At 51.8% G+C, this 15,304-nt stretch overlaps 4 non-coding genes and 5 pseudogenes across 4 annotated transcripts; all 9 read left to right on the top strand.

The window, feature by feature from the left end:
• Positions 1-270: 270 nt before the first annotated feature.
• LOC123736297 (uncharacterized) lies at positions 271-379 on the top strand (annotated as a pseudogene).
• Positions 380-3,151: 2,772 nt separating this feature from the next.
• LOC123736280 (uncharacterized) lies at positions 3,152-3,307 on the top strand (annotated as a pseudogene).
• A 677-nt stretch (positions 3,308-3,984) lies between these two features.
• LOC123736296 (U5 spliceosomal RNA) lies at positions 3,985-4,097 on the top strand. Its single transcript, XR_006766043.1, has one exon. It is a non-coding gene; the product is annotated as a U5 spliceosomal RNA (small nuclear RNA).
• A 2,711-nt stretch (positions 4,098-6,808) lies between these two features.
• LOC123736279 (uncharacterized) lies at positions 6,809-6,972 on the top strand (annotated as a pseudogene).
• A 685-nt stretch (positions 6,973-7,657) lies between these two features.
• LOC123736294 (U5 spliceosomal RNA) lies at positions 7,658-7,772 on the top strand. The gene has a single exon (XR_006766041.1). It is a non-coding gene; the product is annotated as a U5 spliceosomal RNA (small nuclear RNA).
• Positions 7,773-10,517: 2,745 nt separating this feature from the next.
• On the top strand, positions 10,518-10,684 carry LOC123736278 (uncharacterized; annotated as a pseudogene).
• Positions 10,685-11,372: 688 nt separating this feature from the next.
• LOC123736295 (U5 spliceosomal RNA) lies at positions 11,373-11,484 on the top strand. The gene has a single exon (XR_006766042.1). It is a non-coding gene; the product is annotated as a U5 spliceosomal RNA (small nuclear RNA).
• Positions 11,485-14,235: 2,751 nt separating this feature from the next.
• On the top strand, positions 14,236-14,405 carry LOC123736276 (uncharacterized; annotated as a pseudogene).
• A 696-nt stretch (positions 14,406-15,101) lies between these two features.
• LOC123736291 (U5 spliceosomal RNA) lies at positions 15,102-15,218 on the top strand. The gene has a single exon (XR_006766039.1). It is a non-coding gene; the product is annotated as a U5 spliceosomal RNA (small nuclear RNA).
• The last annotated feature ends 86 nt before the right edge of the window (positions 15,219-15,304 follow it).

Here is a 15,304-nt window from a genome sequence, read left to right as displayed (position 1 = left end):
TGTGTGTGTGTGTGTGTGTGTGTGTGTGTGTGTTTTGAGCCTCAAAAATACAATCACTACCAGGATTGTGTGTGTGTGTGTGTGCTTGAGCTCCCTCCCCAAAAAAATGCAACTACTTCACCAGGATTGTCTATCTGTTGTCTGTCTGTCTGTCTGTCTGTCTGTTCAGGACTCTTCACCCACAGCCCTCGAAAACTTGGAAGAGTATCTGGGACCACCAAGGACCCGGCCCACACCGTGTGTGTCTCGCTCCCACCTCTGACTTCCATACGACTCTGCCTCTCTTCACGCACAGTTTTCGCCTTTACTAAAGACCTCCGTGGAGAGGAACACTTACGAGTTCAACGCATTTTTGAAGGGTTTTGGTTTTGGCAGAGCCCATCTTGTTTCAAGAGAAATTGACAGAGATGAGCCGACCCGCTCAGGCGCGTTGACTTGAAGCCGGCTGACCGACCGCGATTTTCCCACCCAAAGTAGTCAGTTGGCACTGGCTGAGTTCAAGCCCGACGATGACTGGTGTATTTGCCGGGCATTGAACAAATAGTCGCACCAGGATTAAAGAGCTAGTGACCTAACGACGCATTAGCGACTTTTAAAAAAAACACCCGCCTGTCACCAGGGTGGGTGAGGAGGAGCCAACTTTGCCAAACCGATGAGGTCTGCCGAGGCCCCGGGCACTCCGGGCGGGTGCAGGGTTCAATTTGTGGGTTATCTGCCAGGCCTTTTGGCTCAGATCAAGCTTGGTACCGAGGTGCCCTAAAGCCCGCTTGAGCCAAAAAGGTCGAAGGAAGGCAGGAGGAAGGAAAGTTTGTTGTTTTGTGGTTTTTTGAGACACGGTTGGTGTATTTTGCCGCTTCTTTTCAGTTTTTACTTTTTTGGAGGAAAAGCAGAAGCTGAGAGAGGCTGCTATGCCCCTTATGGAGATGGCGCAAAATACTACAGGAGGCCAGCCTTGGTGGATGGGGCTGGCGAACACGGTGCGCTTTTCCTGGAGGGATAAGGCGATGGGATCCACTGAACAGAGACGCTTTTGGGAGGACTATCCTGATCGGTATCCTTGGGCTGAAGGTGGAGGAAGTGTTCTGCCTACAAGAAAACCCAATGGAGGGCAAGCATATGATGTGGCATTACAAACGGAGAAAAAGCACTGACTGAGATTCTCAGAAAGGTGAGAGAAGTGGAAAAGGAGAAGCCGATGTCCCATTACGTGGTGACTAGCTTGGCGAGGGAGCACTTTCCGAGTGGTTAACGTGAACATTTACAACCCTTACGCTAAGGATTCGCAGGAGGTGAGGGCCTTTCTGGGGAGATACATGGATGGTGCGTCTCCTCAGGAAGGCACCTCAAAGATTCTGCGGCTTTTAGACCGGGAGGAGGGGTTTCAAGGCCCTCCTAAGAGAGGACCCAGCTGGATTGGGTGGATACCCATCCTCCGGCGATGTTCTCCCTGGGGGCCGGGACACCGGGGAGCGCCCGTTGGTGTTGCAGGCTGCTTGTATGGCCTATGAGTCAATCTCAAAAGTGCGGCACAAAGAAGTGTAGGTATTGTGGATCCACGGAGCACGCGGCGGGACTGACGCGCGCAGCATGGTCACGGGTGTGGTATGCTAACGCACTGTGGCGTGGGATGCCCGGCGCGTCAGAGGTCACACGCGGCCTGCAGCTGGGGGGAGCAAGAGCCGGGATGGGGGGGTAGAAGGAGGGACCAAGAACAAAGGACTGGAACAGAGGGAGCGGACACGACGGGTGGGAAGAGAAGGAGAAAACGGAAGCCGGGAGGAGAAAACGGAAAAGAAGACAACAGCATAGTTGAAACGAAGGGCAGAAGGCTAAAGGAGAGCAGGAGGAGGAAGGAGACAGGAGAGTGAAGGGGCACAGAGAAGACGCAAGCTGTGGAGAGGAAGGAGACGGAGAAGGCAACAGAGAGGGAGGAGACTGGGAAGCACTGGAGGTGGAGAAGAAAGAGACAGAAAGGAAGGAAGACTGGGAAGACGAAGGGCGGGAGAAGAAAGAGATAGAAAGGGAAGGAGAGACAGGGAAGAAGGTGGTGGAGGAGAAAGAGACAGAAAAGGAAGGAGAGAGAGGGAAGAAGGTGGTGGAGGAGAAAGAGACAGAAAGGAAGGAGACAGGGAAGAAGGTGGTGGAGGGAGAAAGAGACAGAAAGGAAGGAGAGAGGGAAGAAGGTGGTGGAGAAGAAGAGACAGGAAAGGAAGGAGACAGGGAAGAAGGTGGTGGAGAAGAAAGAGACAGAAAGAGGAGGAGACAGGGGAAGAAGGCGGTGGAGGAGGAAGAGACAGAAAGGAAGGAGATAGGGAAGAAGGTGGTGGAGAAGATAAGAGACAGAAAGGAAGGAGACAGGCAAGAAGGTGGTGGAGAAGAAAGAGACAGAAAGGGAGGAGAAAGAGAAGGCAGTGGTGAAGCGGAGACCAAAGTAGGAGATGGAGGAAGGAGTGGGGGGACAGTAAAGCAGGTGAGATCACGGGTGGAGGAGCTGAGGGAGATGGTTGTGGGGCCGCCGGACAATGAACGGTTTAGCTGGGGTGTCGGACGCAGACAGGATGTTCCTGGCTGCGCCCTCCACCTATAAAGAAGCCAAAGACGTGGAGCGACCGGGACAGTGGGAGGAGGAAGGGTGGTAAAAAGGGGGTGTGGGGGAGCAGGGGGGAGAGGCTTTAGGGCCCTCGGGGCTCCCTCTCCTACAAGCTCGCATACACCCCTTAAAGGAGCTAGACCCCCAGGCAATGGCCTAGGGTTGGGGGATGGAGGAAGGAGAAAGTTTTCTGCTTGGGGGGGCACAAATGGGGTGCTCGGGCCTAGAGTCCAGAAGAAAGTAGGGTGGTGGATTTAAGCGGGGGCAAATGACACAGAGTGTGCAGGGCAGCCGGGCATTGTTTCTGTATCCAGGGGAGAGGGGATGGAGGCCGACGGGGAAGCCGCTAGGAGTGGAGAAGGTCGTCCCGCGGTCGGGATGGGGTGAGTTTTTCTTTGAATTTTTTGTGTGGGTATGGGTTTGGTTTGTAGGTAGGAAAGGGAGGGAAGATGTTTCCTGATTTATTGTTTTGGGTTTTCCGGATTGTGTTATAAGCAAAATGCCTAGTTAAGATTTTTGATTGATATATGGTTTTGTATTGAAAGGCATTGAACGTAATAAATATATTTTATAAAAAAAAAATTTGTTCTACCAGTTTAATATGAAACGCCCGGGCATATTAAATGGGTTTTTCTAACAGGGAGTCGGAAATGGGGCTTGCTCCGCCCGCACGCACCGACCCGGCATTGCAGTACCTCCGGGAACGGTGCAACACTTTTCTCCCATTGTCAAGGAAAAAGAAATACACCAAGCTATGTAAAACAGCTAGCAGAAGAAGAGAAGGAATGGAAAAAGAAGAATCATCCAAACTGAAACAAGTGCGAAGCCCCCTTCATGGGGGTCCCCTGTTTTCCCGCCATTTTACTTAAAAAAAAAAAAAAAAAAACTTGGCCAGGAGAGTGTGTGTGTGTGTGTGTGTGTGTGTGTGTGTGTGTGTGTGTGTGTGTGTGTGTTTTGAGCCCCCCAAAAATACAATCACTTCACCAGGATTGTGTGTGTGTGTGTGTGTGTGTGTGTGTGTGTGTGTGTGTGTGTGTGTGTGTGTGTGTGTGTTTTCCCCCAAAAAAATACAATCACTTCACCAGGATTGTGTGTGTGTGTGTGTGTGTGTGTGTGTGTTTTTGAGCCCCCCAAAAATACAATCACTTACACCAGGATTGTGTGTTTGTTTGAGCCCCCCAAAAATACAATCACTTCACCAGGATTGTCTATCTGTCTATCTGTCTATCTGTCTATCTGTCTGTCTGTCTGTCTGTCTGTTGTCTGTCTGTCTGTCTGTGACTTTTTACCCACAGCCCTCGAAAACTTGGAAGAGTGGGTTCGGGGACCACCCGCAGGGACCCGGCCTAGAGTGCACCGTGGTGTGTCTCGGCCCCGACCTCTGACTTCCATACGACTCTGGTCTCTTCACTACGCAAAGCCTTTCGCCTTTACTAAAGACTTCCGCGGAGAGGAACACCTACGAAGTTCAACGTATTTTTGGAAGGGCTTTGCTTTCTGGCAGAGCCCGGCATCTTGTTTCAAGAGAAATTGACAGAGATGACGCCGAGACTTTTGCTCAGGCGTTTGACTTGAAGCCGGGCTGACCGACCGGCGCATTTTTTCCACTCAAAGTAGTCGTTGCATTGAGTTCAAGCCCGACGATGACTGGTGTATTTGCCGGGCATTGAACAAATAGTCGCACGAGGATTAAAGAGCTAGTGACCCAACGCGCATTAGCGACTTTTAAAAAACACACCCGCCTGTCACCAGGGAAGCGCTAGGGAGGAGAGCCAATTTTGCCAAACCGATGAGGCCGCCGAGGCCCCGGGACCGGGGCGGGGCAGGGGTCAATTTGTGGGTTATGTGGCTTTTGGCTCGGATCAAGCTTGGTACCGAGGTGCCCCAAAGCCCGCTGAGCCAAAAAGGTCGAAGGAAGGCAGGAGGAGGAAAGTTTGTTGTTTTTGGTTTTTTGAGACACGGTTGGTGTATTTTGGCCGCTCTTTTCAGTTTACTTTTTGGAGGAAAAGCAGGAGCGGAGGAGAGGGCTCCACAGCTCCTTGCGGAGATGGCGCAAAATACTACAGGGAGGCCAGTCCCTAGGATGGGGCTGGCGAACACGGTGCGCTTTTCCTGGAGGGAAAGGCGATGATCCACTGGACAGAGACGCTTTGGGAGGACTATCCTGATCGGTATCCTTGGGCTGAAGGTGGAGGAAGTGTTCTGCCTACAAGAAACCCATTGAGGGTGCATATGATGTGGCATTGCATACGGAGAAAAAGCACGCACGAGATTCTCAGAAAGGTGAGAGAAGTGGAAAAGGAGAAGTCGATGTCCCATACGTGGTGACTAGCTTGGCGAGGAGCAATTTCCGAGTGGTTAACGTGAACATTTACAACCCTTACGCTAAGGACGAGGAGGTGAGGGCCTTTCTGGGGAGATACATGGATGGTGTCTCCTCAGGAAGGCACCCCAAAGATTCCCCCGGGCTTTTGGACCGGGAGGAGGGGCTTCCAGGCTCCTAAGAGAGGACCCAAATGATTGGGTGGATACCTCCATCCTCCGCGATGTTCTCCTGGGGGCGGACCGGGGACGCTGCATTATGCCCGCCAGCCTTCGCTTGCAGGTGCGTGTATGGCCTATGGTCATATCCTCGCCCGCGCGGCACAAAGAAGTGTAGGTATTGTGGATCTACGGAGCACGAGGCGAGGGACTGTGACGCCGCCGAAGGCATGTCACGGGTGTGGTATGCTAACGCACCTGTGGCGGAATGCCCGGCGCGCCAGAGGTCATACGCGACCTGCAGCTGGGGGAGCAAGAGCCGGGGAATGGGGGTGAAGGAGGGACCAAGAACAAAGGACTGGAACAGAGGGAGCGACACACGGGTGGAAGAGAAGGAGAAAACGGAAGCGGAGGAGAAAACGGAAAAGAAGACAACAGCATAGTGGAAACGGAAGGGCAGAAGGCTAAAGGAGAGCAGGAGGAGGAAGGAGACAGGAGAGTGAAGGGGGCCAGAGAAGACGGCTGCGGAGAGGAAGGAGACGGAGAAGGCAACAGAGAGGGGAGGAGACTGGGAAGACGGAGGTGGAGAAGAAAGAGACAGAAAGGAAGGAGACTGGGAAGACGGCGGTGGAGAAGAAAGAGATAGAAAGGAAGGAGACAGGGAAGAAGGTGGTGGAGGAGAAAGAGACAGAAAGGAAGGAGAGAGGGAAGAAGGTGGTGGAGGAGAAAGAGACAGAAAGGAAGGAGACAGGGAAGAAGGTGGTGGAGGAGAAAGAGACAGAAAGGAAGGAGATAGGGAAGAAGGTGGTGGAGAAGAAAGAGAACAGAAAGGAAGGAGACAGGGAAGAAGGTGGTGGAGAAGAAAGAGACAGAAAGGAGGAGACAGGGAAGAAGGTGGTGGAGGAGAAAGAGACAGAAAGGAAGGAGATAGGGAAGAAGGTGGTGGAGAAGAAAGAGACAGAAAGGAAGGAGAGACAGGGAAGAAGGTGGTGGAGAAGAAAGAGACAGAAAGGGAGGAGAAAGAGAAGGCAGTGGTGGCGGGACCAGTAGGAGATGGAGTGAAGGAGTGGGGGACAGTAAAGAGGTGAGATCACGGGTGGAGGAGCTGAGGGAGATGGTGGTGGGGCTGCCGGACAATATGAACGGCAGGGGGCTGTCGGACGAGACAGGATGTTCCCGCTGCGCCCTCCACCTATAAAGAAGCCAAAGACGTGGGACCCGGACAGTAGGAGGAGAAGGGTGGTAAAAAGGGGGTGGGGGGGAGGGGGGGGTTTTAGGGCCCTCGTGGCTCCCCTCCAGTTCGCTTACACCCCTTGCGGAGCTAGACCTCCCAGGCATGGCCCAGGGTTGGGGGATGGAGGAAGGAGAAAGTTTTCTGTTTGGGGGCATGGGGTGCCCGGGCCTGAGTCCAGAAGAAAGTAGGGTGGTGGATTAAGGGGGGGCAAAATGACACAGAGTGTAGCGGGTACCAGGCATTGTTCTGATCCAGGGGAGAGGGGATGGAGAGCCGACGGGGAGCCGCCAGGAGTGGAGAAGGCGCCCCGGCCGGTCGGGATGGGGTGAGTTTTTCTTTGAATTTTTTGGTGTGGGTATGGGTTTGGTTTTAGGCAGGAAAGGGAGGGAAGATGTTTCCTGATTTATTGTTTTGGGTTTTCCGGATTGTGTTATAAGTAAAATGCCTAGTTACGATTTTTGATTGATATATGGTTTTGTATTGAAAGGCATTGAACGTAATAAATATATTTTATAAAAAAAAAATCTGTTCTTATCAGTTTAATATTGATACGCCCCCATCGGGGACTACATATTAAATGGGTTTTCGAACAGGGAGTCGAAATGGGGCTTGCTCGGTCGCCACGCACGACCCGGTATTGCAGTACCTCCGGAACGGTGCAACACTTTTCTCCTATTGTGGAAAAAGAAATACACCAAGCTATGTAAAACAGCTAGCAGAAGAAGAGAAGGAATGGAAAAAGAAGAATCATCCAAACTGAAACAAGTGCTAAGCCCCCTTCATGGGGGTCCCCTGCTTTCCCCCCCTTTTACTTAAAAAAAAAAAAAAAAAAAAAAAAAACATTGGCCAGGAGAGTGTGTGTGTGTGTGTGTGTGTGTGTGTGTGTGTGTGTGTGTGTGTGTGTGGGTTTGAGCCCCCAAATACAATCACTTCACCAGGATTGTGTGTGTGTGTGTGTGTGTGTGTGTGTGTGTGTGTGTGTGTGTGTGTGTGTGTGTGTGTGTTTTGAGCCCCCCCCCAAAAAATACAATCACTTCACCAGGATTGTGTGTGTGTGTGTGTGTGTGTGTGTGTGTGTTTTTGAGCCCCCCAAAAATACAATCACTTCACCAGGATTGTGTGTGTGTGTGTGTTTTTGAGCCCCCCAAAAAATACAATCACTTCACCAGGATTGTCTATCTGTCTATCTGTCTATTGTCTATCTGTCTGTCTGTCTGTTGTCTGTCTGTCTGTCTGTCTGTCTGTGACTTTTTACCCACAGCCCCGAAAACTTGGAAGAGTGGGTTCGGGACCACCCGCGGGACCCGGCCCAGAGTGCACCGTGTGTCTCGGGCCCCGACCTCTGACCCATACGACTTGGTTTCTCTTCATTACGCACAAGCCTTTCGCTTTTACTAAAGACTTCCGTGGAGAGGAACACTTACGAGTTCAACGTATTTTTGGAAGGGCTTTGCTTTCTGGCAGACCCGCTATCTTGTTTCAAGAGAAATTGACAGAGATGACGCCGAGACTTTTGCTCAGGCTGTTTGACTTGAAGCCGGCTGACCGACCGGCGTATTTTTTCCACTCAAAGTAGTCGTCGGCAATTGAGTTCAAGCCCGACGATGACTGGTGTATTTGCCGGGCATTGAACAAATAGTCGCACTAGGATTAAAGAGCTAGTGACCTAACGACGCATTAGCGACTTTTAAAAAAACACACCCGCCTGTCACCAGGGGAAGCGTTGGGTGAGGAGGAGCCAACTTTTGCCAAACCGATGAGGTTCTGCCGAGGCCCCGGGCACCGGCGAGGTGCAGGGGTCAATTTGTGGGTTATCTTCGGCCTTTTGGCTCAGATCAAGCTTGGTACCGAGGTGCCCCAAAGCCCGCTGAGCCAAAAGGTCGAAGGAAGGCAGGAGGGAGGAAAGTTTGTTGTTTTTGGTTTTTTGAGACACGGTTGGTGTATTTTGCCGCTCTTTTCAGTTTTTACTTTTTTGGAGGAAAAGCAGGAGCGGAGAGAGGGCGCTGAGCTCCTTGCGGAGATGGCGCAAAATACTACAGGGAGGCCAGTCCCTAGGATGGGGCTGGCGAATACGGTGCGCTTTTCCTGGAGGGATAAGGCGATGGATCCACTGGACAGAGACGCTTTTGGGAGGACTATCCTGATCGGTATCCTTGGGCTGAAGGTGGAGGAAGTGTTCTGCCTACAAGAAAACCCATTGGAGGGTGCATATGATGTGGCATTGCATACGGAGAAAAAGCACGACGAGATTCTCAGAAAGGTGAGAGAAGTGGAAAAGGAGAAGCCGATGTCCCATTACGTGGTGACTAGCTTGGCGAGGAGCAATTTCCGAGTGGTTAACGTGGAACATTTACAACCCTACGTTAAGGACGAGGAGGTGAGGGCCTTTCTGGGGAGATACATGGATGGTGTCTCCTCAGGAAGGCACCTCAAAGATTCCCTGGGCTTTTGGACCGGGAGGAGGGGTTTCCAGGCCCTCCTAAGAGAGGACCCAAATGGATTGGGTGGATACCTCCATCCTCCGGCGATGTTCTCCTGGGGCTGACCGGGGACGTTGCTTATGCCCGTCAGCCTCCGTTCTGCAGGCGTTGTATGGCCTATGGTCATATCCTCGCCTCGTGCGGCACAAAGAAGTGTAGGTATTGTGGATCTACGGAGCACGAGGCGAGGGACTGTGACGCGCCGAAGGCATGTCACGGTGTGGTATGCAACGCACCTGTGGCGTGAATGCCCGCGCGCCAGAGGTCATACGCGTCTGCAGCTGGGGGAGCAAGAGCCGGGATGGGGGTAGAAGGAGGGACCAAGAACAAAGGACTGGAACAGAGGGAGCGGACACACGGGTGGAAGAGAAGGAGAAAACGGAAGCGGAGGAGAAAACGAAAAGAAGACAACAGCATAGTGGAAACGGAAGGGCAGAAGGCTAAAGGAGAGCAGGAGGAGGAAGGAGACAGGAGAGTGAAGGGGCCAGAGAAGACGGCTGTGGAGAGGAAGGAGACGGAGAAGGCAACAGAGAGGGGAGGAGACTGGGAAGACGGAGGTGGAGAAGAAAGAGACAGAAAGGAAGGAGACTGGGAAGACGGCGGTGGAGAAGAAAGAGATAGAAAGGAAGGAGACAGGGAAGAAGGTGGTGGAGGAGAAAGAGACAGAAAGGAAGGAGAGAGGGAAGAAGGTGGTGGAGGAGAAAGAGACAGAAAGGAAGGAGACAGGGAAGAAGGTGGTGGAGGAGAAAGAGACAGAAAGGAAGGAGATAGGGAAGAAGGTGGTGGAGAAGAAAGAGACAGAAAGGAAGGAGACAGGGAAGAAGGTGGTGGAGAAGAAAGAGACAGAAAGGGAGGAGACAGGGGAAGAAGGTGGTGGAGGAGAAAGAGACAGAAAGGAAGGAGATAGGGAAGAAGGTGGTGGAGAAGAAAGAGACAGAAAGGAAGGAGACAGGGAAGAAGGTGGTGGAGAAGAAAGAGACAGAAAGGGAGGAGAAAGAGAAGGCAGTGGTGGCGGGACCAGTAGGAGATGGAGGAAGGAGTGGGGGACAGTAAAGAGGTGAGATCACGGGTGGAGGAGCTGAGGGAGATGGTGGTGGGGCTGCCGGACAATATGAACGAAGCGAGGGGGGGCTGTCGGACGAGACAGGGATGTTCCCTGGTTGCGTCCCTCCACCTATAAAGAAGCCAAAGACGTGGGAGCGACCGGACAGTAGGAGGAGGAAGGTGGTAAAAAGGGGGTGTGGGGGAGCAGGGGGAGAGGTTTTAGGGCCCTCGTGGGCTCCCTCTCCTTCATGTTCGTTTACACCCCCTATGCGGAGCTAGACCTCCCAGGCATGGCCCAGGGTTGGGGGATGGAGGAAGGAGAAAGTTTTCTGTTTGGGGGCATGGGGTGCTCGGGCCTGAGTCCAGAAGAAAGTAGGTGGTGGATTTAATGGGGGCAAATGACACAGAGTGTGCGGGTACCAGGCATTGTTTTTGTATCCAGGGGAGAGGGGATGGAGGCCGACGGGGAGCCGCCAGGAGTGGAGAAGGCGCCCCGTCGTCGGGATGGGGTGAGTTTTTCTTTGAATTTTTTGGTGTGGGTATGGGTTTGGTTTGTAAGTAGGAAAGGGAGGGAAGATGTTTCCTGATTTATTGTTTTGGGTTTTCCGGATTGTGTTATAAGTAAAATGCCTAGTTATGATTTTTGATTGATATATGGTTTTGTATTGAAAGGCATTGAACGTAATAAATATATTTTATAAAAAAAAAATCTGTTCTTATCAGTTTAATATCCGATACGCCCCATCGGGGACTACATATTAAATGGGTTTTTCGAACAGGGAGTCGGAAATGGGGCTTGCTCCGTCCGCCCACGCCGACCCGGTATTGCAGTACCTCCGGAACGTGCAACACTTTTCTCCCATTGTCAAGGAAAAAGAAATACACCAAGCTATGTAAAACAGCTAGCAGAAGAAGAGAAGGAATGGAAAAAGAAGAATCATCCAAACTGAAACAAGTGCGAAGCCCCCTTCATGGGGGTCCCCGTTTCCCGCCATTTTACTTAAAAAAAAAAAAAAAAAAAACATTGGCCAGGAGAGTGTGTGTGTGTGTGTGTGTGTGTGTGTGTGTGTGTGTGTGTGTGTGTGTGTGTGTTTTGAGCCCCTCAAAAATACAATCACTTCACCAGGATTGTGTGTGTGTGTGTGTGTGTGTGTGTGTGTGTGTGTGTGTGTGTGTGTGTGTGTGTGTGTGTTTTTGAGCCCCCCCAAAAATACAATCACTTCACCAGGATTGTGTGTGTGTGTGTGTGTGTGTGTGTGTGTGTTTTTGAGCCCCCCCAAAAATACAATCACTTCACCAGGATTGTGTGTGTGTGTGTGTTTTTGAGCCCCCCAAAAATACAACACTTCACCAGGATTGTCTATCTGTCTATCTGTCTATCTGTCTATCTGTCTGTCTGTCTGTCTGTCTGTCTGTCTGTCTGTCTGTCTGTGACTTTTTACCCACAGCCCTCGAAAACTTGGAAGAGTGGGTTCGGGGACCACCCGGGGACCCGGCCTAGAGTGCACCGTGTGTGTCTCGGGCCCCGACTCTGACTTCCATACGACTCTGGTTTCTCTCACGCACAAGCCTTTCGCCTTTACTAAAGACTTCCGTGGAGAGGAACACTTACGAGTTCAACGTATTTTTGGAAGGGCTTTGCTTTCTGGCAGAGCCCGCTATCTTGTTTCAAGAGAAATTGACAGAGATGACGCCGAGACTTTTGCTCAGGCGTTTGACTTGAAGCCGGCTGACCGACCGGCGTATTTTTTCCACTCAAAGTAGTCGCCGGCAATTGAGTTCAAGCCCGACGATGACTGGTGTATTTGCCGGGCATTGAACAAATAGTCGCACTAGGATTAAAGAGCTAGTGACCCAACGACGCATTAGCGACTTTTAAAAAAAAACACACCCGCCTGTCACCAGGAAGCGCTGGGTGAGGAGGAGCCAACTTTGCCAAACCGATGAGGTCTGCCGAGGCCCCGGGCACCGGCGGGTGCAGGGGGTCAATTTGTGGGTTATCGCTCGGCCTTTTGGCTCAGACTGCTTGGTACCGAGGTGCCCCAAAGCCCGCTGAGCCAAAAAGGTCGAAGGAAGGCAGGAGGGAGGAAAGTTTGTTGTTTTTGGTTTTTTGAGACACGGTTGGTGTATTTTGCCGCTCTTTTCAGTTTTTACTTTTTTGGAGGAAAAGCAGGAGCGGAGGAGAGGGCGCCAAGCTCCGCGCGGAGATGGCGCAAAATACCACAGGGAGGCCAGTCCCTAGGATGGGGCTGGCGAACACGGTGCGCTTTTCCTGAGGGATAAGGCGATGGATCCACTGGACAGAGACGCTTTGGGAGGACTATCCTGATCGGGTATCCTGGGCTGAAGGTGGAGGAAGTGTTCTGCCTACAAGAAAACCCATTGGAGGGTGCATATGATGTGGCATTGCATACGGAGAAAAAGCACGACGAGATTCTCAGAAAGGTGAGAGAAGTGGAAAAGGAGAAGCCGATGTCCCATTACGTGGTGACTAGCTTGGCGGAGGAGCAATTTCCGAGTGGTTAACGTGAACATTTACAACCCTTACGTTAAGGACGAGGAGGTGAGGGCCTTTCTGGGGAGATACATGGATGGTGTCTCCTCAGGAAGGCACCTCAAAGATTCCCTGGGCTTTTGGACCGGGAGGAGGGGTTTTTAGGCCCTCCTAAGAGAGGACCCAAATGGATTGGGTGGATACCTCCATCCTCCGGCGATGTTCTCCTGGGGCTGACCGGGGACGTTGCATTATGCCCGTCAGCCTCCGTTCGCAGGCGTTGTATGGCCTATGGTCATATCTCGCTCGTGCGGCACAAAGAAGTGTAGGTATTGTGGATCTACGGAGCACGAGGCGAGGACTGTGACGCGCGAAGGCATGTCACGGGTGTGGTATGCTAACGCACCTGTGGCGTGAATGCCCGGCGCGCCAGAGGTCATACGCTGCCTGCAGCTGGGGGAGCAAGAGCCGGGATGGGGGTAGAAGGAGGGACCAAGAACAAAGGACTGGAACAGAGGGAGCGGACACACGGGTGGGAAGAGAAGGAGAAAACGGAAGCGGAGGAGAAAACGGAAAAGAAGACAACAGCATAGTGGAAACGGAAGGGCAGAAGGCTAAAGGAGAGCAGGAGGAGGAAGGAGACAGGAGAGTGAAGGGGCCAGAGAAGACGGGCTGTGGAGAGGAAGGAGACGAGAAGGCAACAGAGAGGGAGGAGACTGGGAAGACGGAGGTGGAGAAGAAAGAGACAGAAAGGAAGGAGACTGGGAAGACGGCGGTGGAGAAGAAAGAGATAGAAAGGAAGGAGACAGGGAAGAAGGTGGTGGAGGAGAAAGAGACAGAAAGGAAGGAGAGAGGGAAGAAGGTGGTGGAGGAGAAAGAGACAGAAAGGAAGGAGAGACAGGGAAGAAGGTGGTGGAGGAGAAAGAGACAGAAAGGAAGGAGATAGGGAAGAAGGTGGTGGAGAAGAAAGAGACAGAAAGGAAGGAGACAGGGAAGAAGGTGGTGGAGAAGAAAGAGACAGAAAGGGAGGAGACAGGGAAGAAGGTGGTGGAGGAGAAAGAGACAGAAAGGAAGGAGATAGGGAAGAAGGTGGTGGAGAAGAAAGAGACAGAAAGGAAGGAGACAGGGAAGAAGGTGGTGGAGAAGAAAGAGACAGAAAGGGAGGAGAAAGAGAAGGCAGTGGTGGCGGGACCAGTAGGAGATGGAGTGAAGGAGTGGGGGACAGTAAAGAGGTGAGATCACGGGTGGAGGAGCTGAGGGAGATGGTGGTGGGGCTGCCGGACAATATGAACGAAGCGAGGGGGGGCTGTCGGACGCAGACAGGGATGTTCCTGGTTGCGCCCTCCACCTATAAAGAAGCCAAAGACGTGGGGAGCCGACCGGACAGTAGGAGGAGGAAGGGTGGTAAAAAGGGGGGTGTGGGGGAGCAGGGGGAGAGGTTTTAGGCCCCTCGTGGGCTCCCTCTCCTTCATGTTCGCTTACACCCCTTGCAGCTAGACCTCCCAGGCATGGCCCAGGGTTGGGGGATGGAGGAAGGAGAAAGTTTTCTGTTTGGGGGCATGGGGTGCTCGGGCCTGAGTCCAGAAGAAAGTAGGGTGGTGGATTTAAGTGGGGGCAAATGACACAGAGTGTGCGGGTACCAGGCATTGTTTCTGTATCCAGGGGAGAGGGGATGGAGGCCGACGGGGAGCCGTCAGGAGTGGAGAAGGCGCCCCGTCCGGTCGGGATGGGGTGAGTTTTTCTTTGAATTTTTTGGTGTGGGTATGGGTTTGGTTTGTAAGTAGGAAAGGGAGGGAAGATGTTTCCCTGATTTATTGTTTTGGGTTTTCCGGATTGTGTTATAAGTAAAATGCCTAGTTATGATTTTTTGATTGATATATGGTTTTGTATTGAAAGGCATTGAACGTAATAAATATATTTTATAAAAAAAAAATCTGTTCTTATCAGTTTAATATCGATACGCCCCATCGGGGACTACATATTAAATGGGTTTTTCGAACAGGGAGTCGGAAATGGGGCTTGCTCCGTCCGGCTCCACGCATCGACCCGGTATTGCAGTACCTCCGGAACGGTGCAACACTTTTCTCCCATTGTCAAGGAAAAAGAAATACACCAAGCTATGTAAAACAGCTAGCAGAAGAAGAGAAGGAATGGAAAAAGAAGAATCATCCAAACTGAAACAAGTGCGAAGCCCCCTTCATGGGGGTCCCCGTTTTCCCGCCATTTTACTAAAAAAAAAAAAAAAAAAACATTGGCCAGGAGAGTGTGTGTGTGTGTGTGTGTGTGTGTGTGTGTGTGTGTGTGTGTGTGTGTGTGTGTTTTGAGCCCCCCCAAAAAATACAATCACTTCACCAGGATTGTGTGTGTGTGTGTGTGTGTGTGTGTGTGTGTGTGTGTGTGTGTGTGTGTGTGTGTTTTTTTTGAGCCCCCCCCCCAAAAATACAATCACTTCACCAGGATTGTGTGTGTGTGTGTGTGTGTGTGTGTGTGTGTTTTTGAGCCCCCCCAAAAAATACAATCACTTCACCAGGATTGTGTGTGTGTGTGTGTTTTTGAGCCCCCCAAAAATACAATCACTTCACCAGGATTGTCTATCTGTCTATCTGTCTATCTGTCTATCTGTCTGTCTGTCTGTCTGTCTGTCTGTCTGTCTGTCTGTCTGTGACTTTTTACCCACAGCCCCTCGAAAACTTGGAAGAGTGGGTTCGGGGACCACCCACGGGGACCCGGCCTAGAGTGCACCGTGTGTGTCTCGGGCCCCGACCTCTGACTTCCATACGACTCTGGTTTCTCTTCATTACGCACAAGCCTTTCGCCTTTTACTAAAGACTTCCGTGGAGAGGAACACTTACGAGTTCAACGTATTTTTGGAAGGGCTTTGCTTCTGGCAGAGCCCGGTATCTTGTTTCAAGAGAAATTGACAGAGATGACGCCGAGACTTTTGCTCAGGCGTTTGACTTGAAGCCGGCTGACCGACCGGC

Source organism: Salmo salar, unplaced genomic scaffold (assembly GCF_905237065.1).
Source record: "Salmo salar unplaced genomic scaffold, Ssal_v3.1, whole genome shotgun sequence".
NCBI lineage: Eukaryota > Metazoa > Chordata > Actinopteri > Salmoniformes > Salmonidae > Salmo > Salmo salar.
Note: the sequence above shows the minus strand (reverse complement) of the source record. Positions and strands in the feature narration are given on the sequence as shown.